General features: G+C 37.8%; 1 long non-coding RNA gene across 6 annotated transcripts in view; it reads right to left on the bottom strand.

The window, feature by feature from the left end:
* The window catches only part of LOC105097510 (uncharacterized), a 47,233-nt gene that overhangs the window by 3,418 nt on the left and 25,879 nt on the right, over positions 1-17,936 (bottom strand). For 5 of the 6 annotated variants that reach the window (XR_004138920.2, XR_004138919.2, XR_004138921.2 and 2 more), the window contains 4 exons: positions 6,589-6,683; positions 5,956-6,079; positions 5,603-5,753; positions 1,713-1,839 (listed from right to left, as the gene is read on the bottom strand). This is a non-coding gene — a long non-coding RNA (uncharacterized LOC105097510). The remainder of the gene's footprint in view (positions 1-1,712; positions 1,840-5,602; positions 5,754-5,955; positions 6,080-6,588; positions 6,684-17,936) is intronic. The other variant, XR_010382302.1, reaches the window with a different exon arrangement.

Here is a 17,936-nt window from a genome sequence, read left to right as displayed (position 1 = left end):
AAACCAGAGACAAAGAAAATTATGAAGGCAGCCAGTGAAAAAAGACATATACCATATAGAGGAATAAAAATTGAAGATAAGAGTTGCAGAAACTACTCAAGACAGAAGATAAGGAATGGGGTCTCTGTAGCTGAACAACAACAGAAACCTGTCAAGTCAGAATCCTATACCCAGAAAAAAGGTCTTTCAAAAAGAAAAAAGAGATACTTTCCTGAACCAAAAACAAAAAACAAATCTGAGTGAATTCAATGCCAGTAGACCCACACTGCAAGTAATGTTAAAGATAGTTCTTCAGGCAGAAGGAATACAGTAGCCGGTGGAACCTTGACTCTACACAAAGAAATTAAGAGCACCAGAAATGGAATAACTAGAGGTAAACAAAGTTCAAAATTTATTTATTATTATTTTAATTGCTCTGAAAGATAATTACCTAAATCAGAAATAGGAGTATTGTGAATTTATAGCATATGTAAGAGTAAATATGTAGCAATAATAGAATAAGAATGAGGAGAAATGGGGATATATTGTTGTCTGTATACTAGACATGAAACAGGATATTATTTGAAAGTAGACGTTGATTAAATAAGATGTACATGGTAAACCCTAAAGTAACTGCTAATTTTTTTTCAGAAGAGGTATACATGGTAATTCAATAGTGGAAATAACATTGAATCATAAAAAAAAAAGCTCAATTAATCAAGGAGGCAAAAAGAAAGGAAAAAAAGAAACAAAGAACAAATGGAACAAATAGGAAACAGCTGGTGAGATGGTAGATTTTAATTCAACCATATCAATAATCGCATTAAGCCACACTAATTCAAAGACAGATTGTTAGACTAGATAAAAAGCAAGACCAAACTATATGTTGCTTACAAGAATACCACTTTAAATATAAAGACATAAATAGATTAAAAGTAAAAGTATAAAAAAAGATATTCTATGCACTCATTCAAAAGAAAGCTGAAGTAGCTTTATTAATATCAAACTAGACTTCAGACAAGAAATATTACCAGTGATAGAGAGGCTTATTACAGAATGAAAAGGGATTCAATTCTCCAAGAAGACAAAAACATTCATGATTTTATGCCTATAAATTCAACAACCTAGAGCAAGTGGACAAATTTCTCAAAAAGTACATTTTACCAAAATCAGCACAAGAAGAAATAGAAAAATTCAAAGAGCTTTATATCCTTTTTCAAAATTGAATTCATAATTTAAAACCTTTCAACAAAGAAAATCCTAGGCCCAGATGGCTTTACTCACAAATTCTATCAAAGGTTCAAAGACAAAACTAATACCAAACTCTGTGTTTGTGTAACAGACTCTTTGAGAAAATAGAAGGAAATGCTTTTCAAGTAGTTTAATGAGGCCAGCATAACCCTGGTACCAAAACCTGACAAAGACATTACAAGAAAAGAAAATTAGAGACCAATATCCTACATGAATAAATATACAAAGTCCTCAATAAAGTATTAACAAATCAAATTCAGCCTTATATGAAAAGGATAAATGTTATTAATAAGTGGAGCCTATGCAGGATTATAAGGTTGGTTTTACATTATGAAATCAGTAGTTGTAATTCATCACATTAACAGAATCAAAGAGAAAAAAATAACATCTCAATTAATGCAAAAAAACATTTCTGACAAAATGTCACACCCGTTCATGAAGAAAATCTCAAAACACTAGGAAAAGAAAGGAAATTCACCAACCTAATAATGGGCATCTATGAAAAAACAACAGTGAATGTCATACTTAATGGTGAAATATTGAATGCTGCTTCGTTCGGGAACAAGACCTCCACTCTCTCTGCATCTATTCAACAATATACTGGAAGCCCTGGTTCAATAGTGTAAGAAAAAAAGAGGTGTATAAATTAAAAAGAAAGAAGCAAAACAGTCTTTTTTACAGTTGACATGATTGTATATATAAAACATTCTATGCAGTCTACGCCCCGAAACTACCACAACTGAAAAGTAAATTTAGCAAAGTCACAGGAGTTGAGGTCAATATACAAAATTTAATTATAAGTCAATATTTTACCAGCAAACTATCAGAAAATGAAGTTAAAAAATAATTCATTTACAATCACAGGAAAAGCATAAAACTACTCAAAAATAAATTTAAGAAAAGATAGATAAGACTTGTATTCTGAACACTGCTACATATTGCAGAAAGTTATTAAGTAAAAATTTAAACCATATAACACACTTAGGGATTGGAAAAATTAATATTGCTAAAGTGTCAGTTCTCCTCTAACCTATAAATTCAGTGCGATTCCAATCAAAATTTCATGAGGCTCACAGTAGAAATGAACAAACTGATTGTATATGTATATGAAAATGCAAAAGATAAAGAATAATAAAAGTAACCTTAAAAAGAAGAACAAATTTGGAAGACTTATACTACCTGCTTTTAAGACTTACTATAAAACTATAATAAAGACACGGTTACTTGCACAAAGATAGATAAAGTCAGTGAAGCAGAATCAAGTCCTGAAATACACACACTCGCACCCACACGCACACATCCAAGGGGGACAGGAAAGTTTTTGCAACAAATGATGCTAGAACCATTGCAAATCCATACGTAAGAAAGAAGGAAAGAACCTAGACCTCTACCTTACACCATACTCAAAAATTAGATTTAAGTGGGAAGCCTTCATATGAAATCTGAAACTAGAAAGCATCAATGTTTCCTAAAAGGAAATACAGGAGAATATCTGCACTATCCTGTGGTTGGCAAAGAGTTCTCTGACAGGATACAAAAAGCCCCAGTCATTAAAAAAAAAATCATAAAATGGACATAATCAAAATTTAAAATTTCTGTTCATCAAAGGACAGCATTAAGAAGATGAGAAGATAAAACACAGACTGGGAGAGATATTTGCAAAGCCTATTTCTGACAAAGGACTTGTTGTCTAAACTATATAAAATGTCTCTGAATCAATAATAAATAGACATCCCAATAGCCCCAAAATGGAAACAACTTGAGCATCAACAAGTAAACTGACAAACAAATGGCAGTATTCTCGTACAGTGGAATACTGTTTGGTAGTTAAAAGGAGTCAATTTCTGCATGAATCTCCAAGACATCATTTTGAGCAAAAGAAGCCAGGCACAAAAGAGTACCTACTGTGTGATGCCATATAGAAAGTTCTAGAGCAGGTGGAGCTAATCTGTGATTAAAGAAATAAGAAAAGTGATTGCTTCATGGAAGGGGACTGATTGCAAAGGTAGACAAGGGAACTTCCTGGGGTGATGGAAACGCTCTGTAGTTTGGTGTACAGTTACATGGGTAGACTCCCCTGTTAAAATTTATTGAACTGTACATCGAAAATCTGTGCACTTATTGTCTATAAATTATGCCTTGGTTTTAAAAAAGGGTAATTAAGAGAAAACCCACCTTCATGGTGAGTGGAAGAAGCAAGTCACAGCAATATGACTGCACTTACACAACAGAGAACAGGTAAAGCGGGACAACCTATTTCTCACCGTGGGTTTATATTCTAAATGATCTGCTGCAAGACTTGAAAGCAGTTGCCTCTGACAACTGGCTTGAGATGGCCATTTTTCTTCACAGAACTTCCACCTATTTGATGCTTCAAAATTTGTGCGTATATAACTTTAGTAAAAATAGAGACCAAAATAAATAAATAAATAAATAAAATCATACCCATTGGCACTGGAGATTACTAGCTTAGATAGAGAACTGTGGACATTTGTTTCAAATAGGAAATTATTTCTGATGGGTGAATCCAGCAGGAGCTTCGGGCTGTGAAGTCCAGGAGACCTAGTCCATTTGCTGTTGGTTGTGTCACAGGAGCCGCCTTATTACCAGTCAAGCATCAAAGGCCGCAGGGGAAACTCAGCACATCGTGGGTGACAATACACTGGAAGAGAGTGCACTGAACTATCTAGAGTAAGGGGGTAGAGCTGTGACAGAAAACTGGTCTGCACTCCCTAATTACAAAGTCTCACTTTCAGCAAACTGACACCAATGTTCAGGCAAAGTACATATCGTCTAATTAACCAGCCTACACAAGAGCTCAAGCCCAGTGCCTAGGCAGGATTCAGCCGAAAAAAGGAAACAAGGACTTGCAAATTCTCAGCCAACCCCCATCGGCCATCTCAGCCAACTGCTACAAGATTTGTCCATTTTGTTTTCACACATCTCTCCTTTCAGGGCTCTGCTTGTAATATTTACAGAAAAAGGCAATGCTGGTAAACAGTTTCACACAATGAGGTGTGAGAGTTGATAGGGTCCTATTCAAGCTCTGAACTCTCCTGATGAGCTGCCAAAAGTTGTTATGAATGGCCCGGCTGACAGGGTGATGACTGATAAAGGAAAAAACAAACAGCTCTGGTAATTCATGAAAACACACAGCGCCAAGACAACTCAAAGTGGCGAGTGACAGTTAAGATAATGGAATTTTGGAAGCTTTTCTTAAGGGGTCCTCTCTATAGAATTATTCTGTTAATAGATTCTCCCTTAATGTGGCTAGATCTTCAACTTTTTTTCCACCGAAAAATATTTATTATGATCGCCAGCAGAGAGGTGCTGGCCCATGCTTTTATACTACGGTCAGTTTTCCATACAATTTCCTCTTCCCAGAGCTGGATGAATTTTAGTTGAGGCCTGTGTCTGCCATTTAAAGAACGAAAATATCCCATTTCCATTTCTATTACTGGAAACACTTCGAAGCTCTCTTCCCTCATTTCTTTCATTTATAAACCATTGGCCGCAAACCTTTGATGAGAAAATAAATATCGGTTTACACACTCAACTGCTAATATTTTAAAAGAGAACAATTTAAATGTGGCTGAAGTCAATTTCCAATTCACATAGCCTATTTGGGGTTCATTTCCTTAAATCAGGCGTGACCAAGCAAGAAAGTACCAATTCGTCAATGTTTTGCTTTTGTACCCAATGTTTTTTCACGAAGTGCATTGTGGTTTCTGTAACAATGGCCTATTTCTCAATTAATGTTTTAGAAAGCAGGAATATAAAGACATACACAAAGGAAGTGTACGTGCACACAAAATACTGCGCACAGGGGGACATGTTCAGAAGATCTTTTTTAGAGTCTGGCTACCATGGGGTCTGAGGATAAGCAGCTTTTTAGAAATGCAGAATCTCAGTCCTACCCGAGCCCCCCACTGAATCACAGAATTTGCATTCAAACAAGATCCATCCCCAGGTGATTCATATGCACATCAAGGTTTTGAGAAGCTCTCTAATTTAGATGATTGAGTTTTCCTGAATAGTTTTAAGTTTCATAGATGATAAAGCTTATAGGTAGGAGTATTCAGGTTTTCCAGAAAGTTTAAAACTATAAATTGGGAGTTCGGGATTTGTAGATACGCACTAGTATGTATAAAACAGATAAACAGCAAGGTCCTACTGTAGAGCACAGGGAACTGTATTCGGTATCTTGTAATAGCCGTTGAATAAGAATATGAAAAGGAATATATACGTGTATAACAGAACCACTGTGCGGTACACCAGAAATTAACACAACATTGTAAACCGAAAATGACTATATTTTAAATTACTTACAGCCATCTCCAAGGCATTGAATGCCTTCATTCAAAGTTCTTACCTTCTTTTCTTCCTCATGAAGACGTCCTGGAGCATCCAGAGCTCGCCAAGCCTTCTAGGGCGGTTTAGCCCTTCTTGAATCATGTTTCTTTACCCCAAACATTCACAGACTCATCCAGCACATTTCTGAGTGGTAGGCATGGTGCCAGAGCCTGGATTTTAAACATTCAATCACTGTAGGGAACCATATGACTTTTATAACAGTAACAAAAACATTTAAGAAACATTTAAAAAAAATCATATCTTGATTGTCATGTCAACAGTTCGGCTGCTACAATGCAGAGTAGAGTATCTTACAGGAGAGGTGACAGAATCATTGGAAAGTTCTAGACAACAGAAGTGGCCTTCACCCACCTGCTAAAGTTTGCAAAAAACCACCATTGGACTTGCATTCCTTCCGTTTTGTGGTTGTTAGTATTTAGAGTCTTCTTTAGACTTGAATGGATCTTGAGACTTAGCCCAACTCTCAGCAAATTTCCTGGGTGTCAACACATTCAAATACATGTGAATTTAAAAGCGTAGGATAGACTGGAATACTGTAAACAAAGACAAAGGGTAAACTGGGGGAAAATATTTGCCTTAAGGGCTCATTCCCTTAATTGACAAAGAGTTTATATAATTCAGTTGGAAAAAACATACCCAGTGGAAAAGTGGACAAAAGAGGTGAACACAGGCAATTCACATACAAGAGTAACAAATACAAGCAGGGAACAAATGGATGAAAATGGTGCTTAATAGTACTCATAATTAAAGACATGCAAATCAAAGCAACTGTGGATGAATGGATCTTACCTATCATGTTGGCAAAAATGAGAATGTTTGATGATATGAAACAGGCACATTCATCTACTGTGGGTGAGAATGGACTGATTCGGCTGTTTCAAAGGGCAAGTGGGTAGTATCTATCAGAACTGTGAATATATATACCCTCTAACCCAGCAACTCCACTGCTAGGAATTTAACCTAGGAACATACTCAGAAAAGTACCTTAGACCGGATGGATGAGGCGCTGCAGTGCAGTGTGGTCTGCCATATTAGATGTCTGGAAGCAGCTTCAAGGAGTCACTCCAGGCGGCTGGCACCTATGACAGCACAACCCACCAAGGGAAGACCATGGCAGTCATGCAGAGTCGAGTGGAGCAGCTAGGCTCTCAGGGACCTCTTTCTGCAACATTCCACGTGCCCAATTTAAGTCTCGGCATAACAGAGTGATTACAGAGCCATTTTGCAATGGAGCCACTTGAAAATTGGCTTTGGAGGAATAATTATCATCTCTTATGGTCTTTCAGACTCCCTAGAAAATTGTTTGGTGCTGCAACAGCTCAGCATGTCACCTGACTCCAAGGAAACCTCTTTGGTATGTCCAACATGTGTTAAAAGCAGGTACTGTTGTATAACTGAACTACTATGCTGTACACCAGGAACTAACACAACATTGCAAACTGACTATACTTCAATAAAACATTTTTTAAAAATCTGAAAAAAAAAAAAAGCAGGTACTGTTAGTCTGACGATCAGTGCTGGTGTCATATTTATGACACATGGCCAATGACTTAAATCATTTTTGGCATATGACACGAGCCTCTGACATGTTGCCAAAGTAAAATGACATAATATATTGAAAATGAAGAATGTTTAAAACTATATAGATCCAAATGGCCAGCATGTAATAACACTTTCAAATGTTAAAATGGAATAATAGAAAGCACATTTTCCCATTCTGAAAATGCATCCTTCTCAGAATAATGATAATCATATATAATAATAGCAACAAGCATCTACTTAATACCTCCTATATACAGACACTGTTATAAAGACCTTCTAGGATTATCTCACATCCTTCTCACAACAGCCCTCTCGGGGGGGGGGGGGGGGTACGTTTAATATCCCCATTTGATAGACAAGAAAACCGAGGACCAGGGAGGTGAAGTCACCTGTCAGAGGTCACACAGCTGCTAAGTGGCAGAAGCTCCATTAGCAACATTGCTACAAACAACTGCTTTTAAAGGAATCCAGAAATTTCAATGGGCCTTTTCAAACTCACTTCATAAACTGAATGATATCTCAGACACACACAGCTGAAGAAGAAATAGTGTGTAAATGGTATGCTTGGCTTGCTACATGAAGGTCATCAGGCCAGTGACTCAGCTTCTAGGACCCTCTGTTTCTTTATCTCTGAAATGGAGATAATGATAGTATCTGAATTTAAAAATTTGCTGCCAGGATTCAGCACTATTATGAGCTGAATTGTGTCTCCCTCTCCCACATCCTAAATTTGTTTGTTGAAGCCCTTATCTCCAGTACCTCAAAATGTGACTGCATTTGAAGATAGGGCCTTTAAAGAAGTGATTAAGTTAAAATGAGGCCATTAGGGTGGGCCCTCATCCATTCCGACTAGTGCCCTTAAAAGGAGAGGAAATGGGGACAAAGACACCAGGGATGCTCACTCACAGAGGAAAGGCCCTGTGAAGACCCAGCCAGAAGGCAGCCATCTGCAAACCAAGGAGAGAGGCCTCAGGAGAAACCAAACCTGCCAACACCTTGATCTTCGACTTCCAGCCTCCAAAAGTATGAAAAAGAAATCTCTGTTGTTTAAGCTACCCAGTTGTGGTATTTTGTTAGGGCAGCCCTGAAAAACTAAAACAAACACAGTTGAAATGACTACAATAGAATTTGGAAAATAGTAAGTTCTCAAAAAATGGTTTTACTATTAGTTCAGTTGTGAATATTCACACAGACTCACACACACACACACACACACACACACACACACACTCACGGCCTTTGTTTTGGCTTCAGGGACATATATCCTAAGGTAAAAAATCTGGAAAATGCTTCTTTTCCAAACAGTAGACTTTTCATGAAACCTTAATTAAAAGACCAAATATAGTTCAATTTTCAAATGAACAAAATCTAGTTAACACAGGTGAAAAGTCAGTTACTATTACACCACATCATATTATGACGTTAAAACAGCATGTGACTTTAGAAAGCTCCTTTCCTTCTGAGGCAGCACATGTAGTTAAGTCTAGGTTGTAAAATGATGCCTTTTGGACAGTAATACACAAAAGTCATGACAGAAAAAGAGTGAGATGATCCAAATATAAACCAGTGTAGACCAACAGAAAGTACACATTTCCTTGAATGAAGTTACTTAGATCAGAGCTGGTATATAAATGTCATCTCAAGGGCCAGTTGCAATCACTTAAACTTGCATTGAGAAAGGTTCAGATGACACATTTGGGCTCAGGAAAGAGGGCCAGGGTGGATGAGGAATGGCTATTTGATCATGGTGAGAAGGATAGTTACTATTCTAGATCTGGAAATTGGCTAATGGGCTCTTCTGACTTCCATCTTTTATGTGTAGGGCCCATCGGAGATTCAGGCTATTGTGCAGATTGGATGGATTTCAACACTGTAAGTCAGCCATTCTGAATTCACTAAAAAGTAAATGTTCTTTACACAACTATTTTTTGAGACGTTTAAGCTTTGTTAGCTAAGAACATAAGGAAAACACTGTCTGGAGCTAACAAAGGCCATTAGCCACATTACTTTGGGGGTTGCTCTAAAATTCAAGCTGACAAAATGGAATCAGAGATTTTCAGAGGAAGACAAGTCTTTCCTCGAAAAGTCACCATGGTAGCCTTTTGGTTACCACCAAAAGATAGGTGTGTGGCTCATACAAGTGCATCAGTCTCTAAGTACCGTTTGACTTAATTCCTGATAAGTGCATATTACCATGGAATAGGCCAGGTTGTGGGATGTGTTATCCACTGGGCTGTGCCCCAGAACATGAGAGGGGACATACTGGCCCCATAATGGCCCAACTCCACTTGCGCCTACCTAGAGGACCAAAGTTCCCACTATAAGCATGAGTCAGGGCTGATGAGGCAGCCAGCCAGCCCCTTCCCCTCTGTGACCCCCAAAGGAGAAAGTCATTCCTAATGATTAACAATTAGCATTTGCATCCAAGGTGCCATGCTGAGCCCAGTTGTCTCAAGAAAGGTGCTAAGAGGTCTAAGACTCTGGGGTTTAAGCCCCAGATGGGCCGATTAGCTTCACACAGAGAAACCTCCAGCTTTCCAACCTCAGTCCACCCTGTGGGTTAAGTGGAGGAGACAGAAACAGAGTGACAGAGAGACTGACTCAAGTCAGGCTCAGCACCAAAGGGCAGGTGCAGCTGAGAGGGCCCCGCCCCCTTCCTCCCCAAGATAATCATGACCAAAGTCATAGTCAAGACCCAATATGCATCACTGCAGGGGAAACAGAAGAACATCTTTAATGTTCTAAGTTAGTCATGGCATCCTAAATGAGTGATGCCTACAGTATCTCACACGGTTCCTTACACGCAGGGATGCGCAGTAAATATCTGTTGACTGACTACACTTCAAAATAAAAATCAGCCTTTTGCTGTTCATTTGCTCTAACAAATTATGCTAACATCTCTGTTAAATCGGTTGTAATAAGTTGACTCCTGCAGCAACTGATTGCAGAATGTTAAGGATTCTGCCAAAAGTTTGCAAAGTAAAAAAAAAAAAATCAATCATTACATTACATTAAGTTTTCCTTCAATATATAAAGTAGAACAAAATAGGGATTGTGTTGGTTTATTTTCAGTGTTGAAGATGATCTAGAAGACTTTAAAGACCTCTTTGAGATTTAAGAAATTCTAACAGGCCAAAAAAATAAAAAAATTCAACAGGCTAGCTCCTGTTAAGATGTTCCCCAATCAGGGGGTGTCCAGGTGGCTTATATTTATTCCAGCCTCATTCATGCTTTCCAGCTATGCACAGCAGGGATTTATAAATGGCGTATTTCTCATGCCATTCGGTAAGCAATACCTTCTCAGGCTGGCTTTGCTCGCCACCAGCAGAATTGTCATACAGTGGAAAACACTCCAAACGATTGCTTTTTTTCCTGAGAGATGTAAAGAGATGCGCTTTTATATACAGCAAGGAATCCCTTAACTGATTCAGCCTACACTGCACATCTGTCATAGGAACCTTTCCAACTGAAATTACGTTTAGTAATGCTTTTTTTTTTAAAAAGTTGCTTCTAGAAGAATGCAATCTCTCCTTCAAATATTGGGTTTTCTAGCACCTTCTCTGAAGAAAGCCCTCAAATTTCTCTGCCATTCCATCGTCTCCTGCATAGCTCTAATAACCAGAAAGCACAAAGATGGAAAATGAATTCAGGCAGCATAAGTGGTAACCCTCTCCCAAATTTCCTCTTCTCTGCAACCCTGTGGAATACTTTTTGAAGTCACAAGGAGCTCCATGGGAGGGGAGGGCTGACTTTGGCTGCCAGCAAGCTGAAGTGTTTAGCTACTTAACACGGGGCCACATGTGGCAGCTACAAAAACATCTCCAGGATGTGAAATCTACTTACTTCCACGGTAATCCCCATGCCCTCAAATCTTTGGAAACGTTAAGGAACTATGGGATTAGGTAAACTTGGGGGGAAGGATGGAGAGAAAGGCCTGGTGATTTGAGTCCAAATCATGTCCTGCTGTTTTTATTCCACATCATCCTATGAGTCTGCAGTCCCGGGCAGCGAGTGTTCCTTTAACACAAAGGCCAGTGGCATCGGGGATTTGGAAAGCCAACCAACGGGAATAGTAGGTGTTTTGCATTAATTGTAAGTCAGAAGGAAATACATGTCAGAGTAGAACTCTAACGTGTCTTTCTCAGGCTAAGCACTGGCCTTATCTAAGTTACTCTAGAGTATACCTACCTTTATCCTGTGGACAAAGGGTTGTGTGCACTTGCCAAAAATGGTCTGGGGCCAGCTTTTGTGCACTTTGCCTGCTTGCACTACAGATTCTGTTCCTACTGCTTCCAGCGAGCCTTCAACTGCTAAATGCTCACCATGTAAGTGATGGGTGGCCGGAAACGTTAGGCTTCCATTTTCTCCTGAGTGCTGACAGGAGTTGGACCAGATAGATGATGACCTCTGTGATCCTTTCTTCCTCTGAGATGTCATGACTCCAGCCAGTGAGTCTGTGATGCTGAAATGTAGGTGGAGGAAAACACCACAGAAGCCAGCAGAACATGACTATATCAGCAGAAGCCTTAGATCAGACAGACCCGGGTCCAAGTCCTAGTTTGCTCATTCATGAATCCCATGAACTTGAGTGAGCAACTCGCCTTCTTGGAGCCTCAATATCGTCACTTATAAAAATAGGAGTGATAGGGATAATCTGTCCCTGATGGGAATTAAATGAGATCATGCATGTTACACATGTGGTGTGGTACCCAGCACATAGGAAATGCTCGATAGATGTGCACTCTCATTATTAACATTATGAACCAACTTCCAAACCCAGAGCACTGATCTACACACTCTTCCCCAAAAGGGACAGGGGGAATCACAGCTGGAAGACATATGTGGGGGTAGCGAGGAACAGGCAATCTTCCTCTCCACATGGATCCCAACTTCACTCCTTCATAAAGCAGGGTATGGTCCTGAAACTGGCACTTCATAGGCAACAAGGGTGCTTCTGACGGCAGCTTCCTCAAGGCCAGACAGAAGGAAGATGTCACACTTCCTCTAGTCTAGAATAATCTAGCTCTGCTTTGGTTAGCCTCGTTTATTCATTTGACAAATATGTATCAAGCAGGTGCCAGGATTTGAGTAAACAGTGATACAAGATAGGGCTGGCAGCCTAGGGAGGAGAAGACACAATACATGAGGGAGAAGATGGAAACCCAGGACAGGTTCTCTGAGGATGTGACAATATAACTAAGACCTGAATTAGTCCCTTTTTTGGGGAATCGGTTGAAAAAAAAAAAAAAAAGAAGAGAGAGAGAGATCATTACTAGGCTACTTTCTTTTCTTACTGAGCCAGCTAGTATAGGTCTGTCTCCATTTGTGAGTCTTCTTTGGGGCTGCCCTGTCCTCTCCACGAATGAGCATATATATGCTTAGGGCATATAGAGCATCATGAGAATAGCACTCTTCAAAGGAGTGAACTTGTTCCTGTGGTATCTACAAACTAGCAGAAGGGACAGGACATGCATATAAACCATTTATGCAACTGGCAATAGCCATCAGGCCAGCCATGACCAGGAAGTCCAGGGTCACGTCCAGGGGGACTTAGCACATCTATTTGAAACTATCCACTTCACCTGTGTCCCCTTGTGTATCCTCTCCCTCTTCCCCAGGATGTAAGGTCTCTTCCCAAGAGCACAGATCTGGCAGAAATTTAATTATTAAAAATTAATCTAATATTAATTTTAAGGCTTTTCCAAAAAAAGGTGATTCTCAATTAGATCCTATGTTGGAGGAAAATACTATAAAAAACTTTATTGGGATAGTGACATTTGAATATGAACTGAGTATTACATATGAAAATATTTTACTTCCACATATACTTCTTTAGAATGCTGTGAAAGGATGAGCTCCATGAAAATGAGAAGGAAGAAAGAAGAAGACATAAAACAAGAAAGCGGAGACTCTAACATAGGAAAACACAAAGATAAGTTTCAGGATGACAGCCAAGCAGCAAAGCAAGAAAGCAATCAATCCAAACCAGAGAAGGAGGAAAAAGGGTTTCCAGAGAGAGTTCTCTAGAAAAGAAAAACCAAAAGAGAATTGATAAATTATTATCTGATACATGTAACTGTTCAGAAACTGTTGATAGTGATAACAGATTTGATGGAGCACATGGGAATGAATCAGATGTGGAAAGAAGTCCACTATTAGCTTCAAGAAAAATATTTTAATGGTTAGAGAAGTGTAAGCACATATTTTGCCCGGGACTAAAAACCAAATTTAGCTGAAAGTTACATTGGGAGAATCAAGTTTTGGAGCAATAGGCATGGTGAAGTAACAAAGTTGTACACTCCTATGTCATGAGTGGAAGTCAATAAAACATACCTATAACTAACTGATAATCAAGGCAGAAATCATATTATTTAGAAATGTGAAGGCAAGTGACAGAAGAAAGAGCCAGAGATTTTTTTAAGGGTTGCCTCTGCAGAGTAGAGAGGAAGTGAAAAAGAATGAGGTACAGACCTTCTATTTTTCTTTTAGTGCTGTTTCACTGTTAGCTAATTCATCGTTACCTTGATGAAAATAAAAAAAGATAGCAATAAATGAACAGAAACACCAGCGTAAACCACAATCCAAACAGAGGTAGGAATAGCTGCTATAGAAATGAATGTTGTCTTTCTTAATGGAGTGGTAAAAGAGCAAACTCAGAGAAGCAAACTTGGGGATGACAAATATGAAAGACCAGAGTGAGTGATGGGCAATATTTCAGATCACTGAAAGGCCCACCTGGAGAACCATGGACTCTGTTAGCAGGGCTGGGACTGCAGGGAGGCAGGTAAAAGCACCTAGAATGCAAAATTCAGGGAGGCACTCACTCTCAGCATCATTTGAGGTCCACCTGACTTTGCAGACACTGAGAGTAAGCATCTCAGTTTTGCACCCTCTGGGCCTCCCTTGGCCCAGCCTAGCGCCAGCCTGTCCCCACACTCACCCACCCTCACCCAGAGGTATAGTGGGCTGTAGCTGCTGTGTTTGCCACTGAGAATTCCTCTCCAAACAGAGGGAGAAGCAAGAAAAATGTGAAATAATAACAGACTCTTCAAAAATAGGGAGGGTTTGAAAAAAAATCACAAGGAGCAGCATACTAGGGCAGAGGCTTCCTTCTGTAATCAGAGGGAACAAAGACACAAATTTGATGTCAATTAAACGTCTAGTCTACCAAGAAGATAAAGAAGAAACAAACTTTCACTCCCTGAAACAACAAAACATCAAAATACATAAACAATTTATTGGAAATACAGGAGAATATCTGAAAACCATAAGCTTCTAGAGACGGACAGTTTAAATATACAGAAAATAAGAATGTAGAGTATTGGAAAAACATAATTAACAAGCTTGATTTAATAAGCAGCCTTAAGATACTTTTCCTAAAGAGAGAAAGAACATTTCTTAAAGGTGTAGAGTGTTTACAAAAAATGTTTGACTGCAAAGGAAATCCAAATGTACTACCCAAAGTGGAAATTATACAGGCTCCATTCTCTACCTATAATGAAAAAACACCAAAACCAGAAATAAACAATAAATGGCTCTCTTCTTCTTGCCCATGCCCCCCACCACCACCATATTGCTCCAACCACTTGTCTTTTAATGCTATTTCAAAATAACTCTATGGTTAAGAAAGAATAAAAGTATAAAATTATTCATATATATTCATAACTATTCAGTTATTTAAGACAATGAAAGCAACATATATAAAAACTACTAGACACAGCCAAAACAGGTCTTAGAGGCTAATTTATAGCCTAAAAATATGTATCGAAAATCAAGAGAGAGGAAAAACTAAACTATACATTCAGCCAAAAGACCCAGGAAAAAGTCAACCATACAAACTAAAATAAGTGAAAGAAGAATTCAGATGAAAGGGAAATCAAACAAGTGAAAAAGAGAGCATATCAATAAAACCAAAAAAAAATTTTATGTATATATAAAGACCAATAAAACTCTGGCAACTCTGACAAACAGTGGAGAAACCAAAGTAAACCACATTTGGATTAAGAAAGTAGACATTCTTAGAGATATGTGGAATATTTTTAAGCAAAAATATGTAGAATTTCCAATGATAAATTGAAAATCTAAGTGAAAAGGATCATTTTAAGAAAATGCAAAATATTTAGAAAATAATCAAATATTTATTCCCTCTCCTCTTCTCCAAAGACAAAACAAAACACATATTCATTCATTCAACAAATATTTGTTAGCTATTATTCTGAAATATTGTAAAGAGTCAGGATTAGAAAGATTCATCCCTGCCCCTAAATTAGTCTACAAGTTCAATCTATTCCCAATCAAAATCCCAAAGGAAATTCAAAGTAAAATTTGCAAACTGATTCCAATGTTTAGCTTAAAAAGAAAATGTACAAGAAGTTAAATTTTATTTTGAAACATCATATGTAATTATATATATATATCTTTATATATTTCTTTTATAATTCAAGATTATTTGGTAGAGTTTTTTTTTTAATTAGAAGATTTTAAACTTACTTTTAATGTTATAATGGTAAAAAGTGTGAAAGTTGCAGGATTAGACAAATGGAATATTCCAGAGAACTGGCAATCCAGAGATATATGGAATATAGCATTAGACAAAGGTTATCTTTCAAACCATAGAGGGAAAAAATGAACAATTTACAAAAGGAACCTGCAGATATTACTAGAAATAAAAGTTTGTTATCTCACATTGCACACCCAAATAAATCCCATGTGAGTTAAAGATCAAAACTTCAAAAACTAAAAGTAATAGAAAAAAACGTGGGGAAACTTACTTGTAATCTTGCAGGTGGTAAAAGGCTTCCTTATACCTCAATCCATAAAGGAAAATTTAGTAATATTAAAATAAAACAAAGTAAAAATATAAGCAACAGGCTTAGAAAAAAATATTTGATAAAGTATAACCAAGAATCCACAGCCATTATCAATAAAGATCTGTTGTAATTTGATAAGAAGACAACACTATGGGAAAATGAGCAAAGACAGAAACAGGCCGATTCTCAGAAGAAATGTAATGGCAATAAACACATGAAACCACATTCAAACTCACTAATAAGGAGACACAATTGTTTAAAAAAAATATTTCTGCAGGCTCACTATTTTGGTTAAGAACGCAGACTGGTGTGCCAGATCTCCTGGGTTGAGGCAAGGCTCTGCTATCACTTGCTGGTGACCTTGGCTGGGCAAGTTACTTAACCTCTCTGTGCCTCAGCTTCTGTACATGTAAAACAGAGATTATAATACATCTTAGCTCTTTACTGCAGTGATACAATGAGTTAATAATATGTAAACTGCTTTGAATAATGCCTGGCGCAGAGTAATCACTCAATAAACATTAATTCAGTGTTTTATTATGACACAGGCACAAAGATGCATGCACACCTGCTGCAGTCACACACTCAGGCACACTCAGAAGGTCACTGCAACACTGTTGTCATAGCACAAAACTGGAGGTGACTTGAAATGACATCAACAGGCAATAGATAATACATTTTATACCTCCAAAATATGGAATGACAACTAGCTATGAAAAGGAGTGAGGAAGATCTGGGCACCAAAATAGGAAAATATCTATGATAAGTGGGGGAAGAAAGCAAATCACAGACTTCATGGAATGATCCAAAATGTGTCATGTATATAAATAAATACACATCTGTATGTGCACATGTACATATAATATGCACAGAAAATGTTATGGATGTTGGATATGTTGCCAAACTGTTAACAAGGTGACCACCAGACAGGAAAGTAGGATTGGGGGAGAGGGTAAAAGGGAGGGTTTATCAAATAAATTTCTACATTTTTCTTTTCTCTCTCTTTTAAAAATAAGCACGTGTGTTCTAAAAATAACAGAAAATAAAAGAAAAAAGAAATCATGATCAGTTAGAATATGTTCTCAAAAACATATTCTGACTCAGACAAAGATAAGCAAAAGAAAATTGTGAAATCAAAAAGTCCCGCAACTTTTTCTTCTTTAAAGAAAAGACAGAATTATTGGCAAAGGAATTAGTCGAGTTAGGCTTCAAAGAATGTCAGTTTTGCTACGGTTTTTCAAATACTTTGAACGTGGGGAAACATGTTAAAGTCATACATCTTTCACAGACAAAGATTCTACCATAAATAGTCTCCGTTAATTGTTTCCATTGTCCATAATATTTTGTAAGTTTTACATCCTCGGGAAAATAATGTTTGCCAAATTCAAACCAGGGACCTTCAATATTACTTAGCTGACATAAACAAATTAAAATGAGACCGATCTAAGCCAGTTGTGTTTATCAACCTGATCCCCTCTGAAAAGGAGAAATGAAGTCAAATGCCCTTTAATACTGTTTATTAGTGGAGTAATATAATACATTTTGACAAGTTGAACAGTTGTAACAGGCGGCTGTTAAAGTCTCTACAGGGCCTGTTTAGAATGAAAACAGGAGTGAGACAGCTCTATAACTGGGTTTTAAGAACAGCTCAGCCATCAACAATATCCTAACCAAGTACTTTTATCCAGTTAATTTACGGAGGGAATCCCTTAGGGTTTTCAGCCGTCTACCACTGTAGCTCATTAGAGCCTAATATCCAACTTTTCTCATTGTAACACTGAAAGCATTTATGCTTAAAATGTAATTAAACTTAAAACAAACAAGATCTTTATGCCCTGACAGTCGTGCTATTTTTAAATTGACAAAGGCATGAACTTATATAGGATTATTTAGAAAGCACTATACATTTCAGCCACTTACGGCAAGACATTTGCCCAACTGTTCATCCTGCGTGCAATTACAAATCTAAATACTTGGGTA

This window comes from Camelus dromedarius, chromosome 9, assembly GCF_036321535.1.
Source record: "Camelus dromedarius isolate mCamDro1 chromosome 9, mCamDro1.pat, whole genome shotgun sequence".
Taxonomy (NCBI): domain Eukaryota; kingdom Metazoa; phylum Chordata; class Mammalia; order Artiodactyla; family Camelidae; genus Camelus; species Camelus dromedarius.
The sequence above is the reverse complement of the archived record's forward strand: the minus strand, read 5'-3'. Positions and strand labels throughout refer to the sequence as shown.